The sequence below is a fragment of the Mandrillus leucophaeus genome, unplaced genomic scaffold (genome assembly GCF_000951045.1).
Source record: "Mandrillus leucophaeus isolate KB7577 unplaced genomic scaffold, Mleu.le_1.0 Scaffold721, whole genome shotgun sequence".
NCBI classification, from domain to species: Eukaryota; Metazoa; Chordata; class Mammalia; order Primates; family Cercopithecidae; genus Mandrillus; species Mandrillus leucophaeus.
In genome coordinates, this window is record NW_012107820.1 from 862,831 (window position 1) to 868,830 (window position 6,000).

A 6,000-nucleotide genomic window follows, 5' to 3' on the forward strand; every position below is an offset into this window, starting at 1 on the left:
CTGAGGAAGGGAGACACCTGGAAGTGGTCTTAACCTGGCCATAAGGCCCATGACACTCTAATATTTTTTGGTGGTGTGTGAGTTTCTTTTTTTTCCAGAGACATCTATAAACATGACTTTGTTACTAAGCCAAAGCCAAATATCTTTCAAAGTGATCTTCAGTTTGCTATTAGCTTCTCAGAAAGAACAGTACGATTGTTAATAAGATTGAGACTCATAAACTACTGATGAGAACCAATGAGCTATTTTGTAACCTCATTTTTATAAATGACACAAGATTTTCACCCTAAGAGAAAGAGATGTATTGGGAAGACAAACAAAAAATCCAAAACTAGTCCTTTTCCTCCAAACAGAATCTCTTCCTTCTTTTCTTCTATCATGAAATATTGTTGATAACCAAATATTTTTCTTTTAAAATTCTAGGAATCACTTTTTGGAAATCTGGAGTTAGTGAACCCAAATGGTTGTTAATATTTTATTGCTGAAATAGTGAAGCAAAGTAAAATGATTAAAGATGATAGGGATTACCATATTTGTTAGCATATGTTTCCTACATAAGAAATAGTTTGCAGTTGATATGAGAAGAGAGGAAGCTGTGAGATTACCTGACTGGATGGACATTCGCAGCACTGACACCGGCTGCTGAATTTCCAGAATTTCTCCTGGCAAATCCCTGTGCTGAGAAAGGAGTAAACCAATTTACAGAAGAGGCTTACAAATCCAAACAGGAGCAGATGATGAAGAATCATGATAAACATTAACTCCTCAACTTACTTAAGCAACTAAGATTCAGTTAAACCCAGTTCATACCTCTTTGGTAAGTCTGAAGTTTCAGAACTCTTGCTGCTAAAATTCAAATTACTGAGCTGTAGAAATTATTTTTCCTCCAATTGTGTGATGAAATATGGGAAAGATAGAAAAAGACACAAATGCATATGGTAATCAGGAAAAAATTCCCCTTCCCCATTTTCTCTTGAGTTAGATAAAAGCCAGAGCACTTGATAGAATAAGATACTGAGGGAACCAGTGTAGTCATCCAAAACAACAAAACGACTATTTTAATTCATAAAAAAATCTTCATTGTACTAGCCTTCATCATTAGGTATTCCTTCTAAAGTCACTTTAAAGGAAAAAGAACATGTTCAGACATAGTAAAAATAAACCAAAACAAAAAACAAACAAACAAAACAACAAACAAACAAAAAAAACAGGAAGGCAAAATTCCTTTAGATTAGGTTTTGGAGATTTTTATATTAAACCCATTTTGTAAATAAGTTTTTCACCTGATTTAAACTAATCGTTCTGTTATTCAAAAGTCTAGGTTGTTTTGCATTTTAAAATACAGCCGTTCCCCAGGGAACTGTCTCTGCGATTAGAGGTAGAATTTTAAATTCCCCTTTCCACAGATAGATGTGTAGAGGAAAGAACACCAAACTGCAAGAGCAGCTTGGCTCTGCCACCTATCAAATTATCAAATCTGTCTCCCTCTGGGCTTCACTCTCTCCTCTGTAATATGATAACTATCTAGATTGGAGTAGATGGTCTTCCAGTTTCCCTCTCTGAGTCTGTTTGGGGGCTGCTATAACAAATACCATAGACTGGGTGACTTAAACAACAAACATTTATTTTGCACAGTTCTGGAGGCTGGGAAGCTCAAGATCAACATGTTGTTGATTTGGCTCCTGGTGGGGGCTTGCTAGTTTTGGATATGGCTTGTTTATCCCTGTCAAATCTTATGTTAAAACTTATGGTGGTTTTGGGGGGGAGAACCTGGTAGGAGGTGCTTAGGTCATCATCAACGGCTTGGTGCTGCTCTTGCAGTAGTAAATTCTTGCTCTGGTGGGACAGGATTAGTACTCATGAAACTGAATTAGTTCCTGAGACAGTGGGTTGTTATAAAACTGAGACACCCCTCATGAAACTGCCTTTGCAAAGATTATGACAGTGAGAGAAGTCTGGCACGGCTGACTCCATCTTGCCTCTAGCCTCACAGGCTGGCTGTCCCCGCTCATTCCTGGGCATAGACCAAGCTAACCATGGAAATAATTTAGTTTACAATCTAGTTGTGAAGCAAGAATAATAATAGTCCCTCCCCAAAACTGACCCCCTCCTTGTTTGGAGACTGAAACAGTCTTTGTAAGACTAACGAAACATTACAAGATCAGGATTATGGGAGGGGCCTGAATTCTGCTAAAATGTAGGTATAGTTAAATGATAAACAGCGGTTGTTTCCTAGCTTGTTTTCCTATAATCCCTTACTGCTCAGGAGTCATGAAGCAGAGGCCACAGACTTGTGATTTCACCAATTACTCCTAGAGGTAACATCACTATCATACAATGTAAGATTGGTCTTTTGAGATTTTTTAGACTTTTATATTCTGGTGACCAATTGATTTCACCCAGACCTATGCCTGATGACTCAATTGGTCCTGTGGCCCCCCTTCCAGAGGCTGACTCAGTGCACAAGAACCATTTTCCATACCCCTATAATTTCATCTCTAACCAATCAGCAGCACCCATTCCTAGCCCCCTAAGTTATCCATAAAAACCTTAGCCTGAGTTCTTGGGGAGGCTGATTTGAGTAATAAACTTCCTCTTGGTTAGCCCTGTGTTAATTAGACTCCTTTGCCACAAAAACCTACTGTTACTGCATTAGCTTTTCCGAGCAGTGGGCAAGATGAACCCACTGGATGATTATGCTTGGGTTTGTTTCCTCTTTGCATATGTTCACTTCTCCTTTAACCTTCTATGTTATATTTAGACTAGCATAAGACCCTCACCAGAAACTGAGCAGATGCTGACACCAGAATAGCTGAAAAACTGACTTTTGAGGGGGAGATTTGCATCTGTGGAGGAAATGAAGTGAAGTAAACAACAGAGAGAAACAGGCTTTCTGTAAAGCCCCCCTTATTGGGACCTGGGAAAGATGAATTGAGAGTCTGACAATTTAAAGCTCTGACAGAAATATTTACTGCTGGCTACCATTTTTTTTTTTCTGAAGGCTGCTACCTGTGAGGTTTCATCTGCATGGTGAGACCCCTTTGCTAGCAAGGTGTTTCCTCTTCTCTTCCTTCCATAACCTGTTTTGCTACCATAACCTATTTTGCCATACCCCCTTTCTTTCTGTAACCTCAAGATGGTATAAAAGCGTTAACCTTCTTATATTTCTTTGAGTTTTACTATTTTATATGACTCTTGTGCACATATATGTATGTCATAAAATTTATATGCCCTTTTCCTACTAATCTTTCTAGTATCAGATTATTTTATAGACTCAAATTATTGAACCTTAAGGGGAAAAATACAAATTTCCCTATAAGTTTATAGCTAGAAGGAACTTGCCTTGACTCTCAAATGAGATTTTGGACTTTGGACTTTGGACTTGATACTGGGACTAGTGAACACTTTTGTAACTATTAGAAGAGAAAATTGTGTAACTGTGTTTTGAATGTGAGGATATGAGTTTTGGGGGGGCCAGGGGAAGAATGCTATGGCTCAGTTATGGCTTGCTTGTTCCCACCAAATCTCATGTTGAAATTTGATCCTCAATGTGGCAGTGTTGGGAGGTGGGGCCTGGTGGGAAGTGTTTGGACCATGGAGGAGGATCTGTCGTGAATGGCTTATTGTTGTTCTCCTGGTAGTGAGTTCTCACTCTAGTAAGATGGAATTAGTTCTTGCAGGAACAGATTAGTTCCTGAGAGAGTGGGTTGCTGTAAGGCCAGAATGCTTCTTGATTTTAGTCCTGCTTTGCATGTGTCTACTTTTCCTTTGACCTTCTCTGCCATTTTTTGACGTAACATGTGGCCCTCACTGGAAGTTGAGCAGGTGCCAATGCCATGTTTCTTGTACAGCCTGCAGGATTATGAAATAAATAAACCTCTTTTCCCTACAAACTACCAAGTCTCAAGTATTCTCTTATATCAACACAAAAAGGACTAAGACAGGCCTCTTTTCTGGGTTTGAAGATAGTCATCTTCTTGCTTATCCTCACATGAGAAAGGGAGAGAGAGTTCATCTCTTGTGTCTATTTTTATGAGGACTAATCCCATTCATGAGGGCTCTACTTTTATGACCTAATTACCTTTCAAAGGCCCCACCTCCAAATACCATCACATTGGGAATTAGGGTTTCAACATGTGAATTTGAGAGGATACACAGACATTCAGTCCATAGCACTTTTTCAGCCTCAGTATTCTGTGTTTCCCAGTCTCTGTGACACGAGCCTGTATGGTCTAGGCAGGTAACTTAATGGAAGAAAATGGGCAGGTTCAACTTAAGGCAAACTGAGGAGTGTGTGCCCAGGCTAAGGGACACAGCTACTACTCAGCTCAAGCCCACAGATGTGAGCAAGATTGCAAGGCTCACGTTGTAATATCTCAGAAGTCAATCTTTTTGCCCTTAGGTCTATTCTTCCACTCCCACCGCTTGGCTTTGAATGGTGCAGGCTGACTCTATAGGCTGCCGTTTTCAGATTCCCGTTTCAGCTGGCTTCTGTCTGGGTCCCACCAATGGGAGGCACTGGTGGGAGACGGGGGTGAAGAAAAAGGGAGAATCTTGGCTGGGTCTAACCCTGCCTCTCAGCCTTGAACAATGCCTCCAGCAACATAAATATCTCCAAAAGGACTCCAGCTTTTGAGAGACAGGCCTATTACAACTCTGGCTTCCACTGAGTGACCTTAGTTCCCTCCTCATCCCTTCCTGCACACCCTATATCTGCCTCCTCCTCTCTCTCCAGTTTTGATGTGACAGTGGCTTCCTTTTGTTGCTAATGTCTATGCTCCCTCACAATTCCCTTTTTGTTTATCAGTTCTCCCTTCACCTAATTTTCTCCATTATGTACTTTGTGTGTCAAAGATTCAGAATTATTTCTTTTCTCTGAGGTTGGACTCTGACTGATGTAGGCTAGAAATACGAATTCTTGCCTGAAATCTTCCCATTTTTAAATACTGGTGGATTAGTCAGAATTCTCCAGAGAAGCAGAACCAAAAGGATATTAATTAACTAATTAATTAAATTCTAAGGTATTTGCTCACATGACTATGGAGGCTGACAAGTCTATAATCTGCAGGGTGAGCTGGCAGGCTGGAGATCCAGGAAAGCCGATGTTCCATGTTCAGTCTAAAGGCAGTCTTCTCCAGAACCCGGAAGAGCCAATGTTGCAGACGAAGTCTGAAAGCAGTCTGTTGGAGAATTCTCTCTTGCTGGGGAATACTGGTCTTTCTGAAGGAGCCTACTCACATGGGGGAAACTTGCTTTACTCAAGCCTGCTCAATGTTTCTCTTGTTCAAAAATACCCTCACAGAAACACCCAGAATAACGTTTGACCAGATATCTGGGCACAACACAGCTCAGCCAGGTTGACACATAAAATAAACCATCACAGCTGGCAAACAATTAAAAACGCCCACTGGGTCAAAGAAAATATGACTTCAGCTTCCAGGTAGGTTTGAAACTTCTGCTCTCTAAATGTAAATAGTCAAAGAAATAGACAAAGAAAGATTTTGGCAAGCTTATAGAGTGTCATGTCATGTGAAGTGTTCAACTTTGTATTCTTCCTAGGATAATTGATGCCAAGGAGTATTTGAGGAATATAAACTGTGTGAGAAGAAGTGCCTCTGTCATTGCAATCCTAGCACAGTGCCAGGCACTTAGTAAATGCACAATTATATATCTGTTGAATGAATAAATAAAAGGAGTTAAATTTAATTGGATAATTATTTAACGATCATCTGCTAGAGGCAAGGAACTGCATTAGGTGCTATTGGAAATTCAAAGATGTGTAAGACACACCTTTGTCCAAAGGCCCTTACAGTTTGGTAATGCACGTAAGGCTAAGTGATAAGAAATTTTTGTTTCTCTTGAGAAAAAATGACCAATGAATATATTATGGGAAATAGGTGTTATATACTTAGCCATATTTCCTTTTGATTAGGCTGTCTGGAAATGCAGAGCTAAATTTCCTATTCAAACCTGGTGGCAATACAGCAGCGTCCTAGAGCC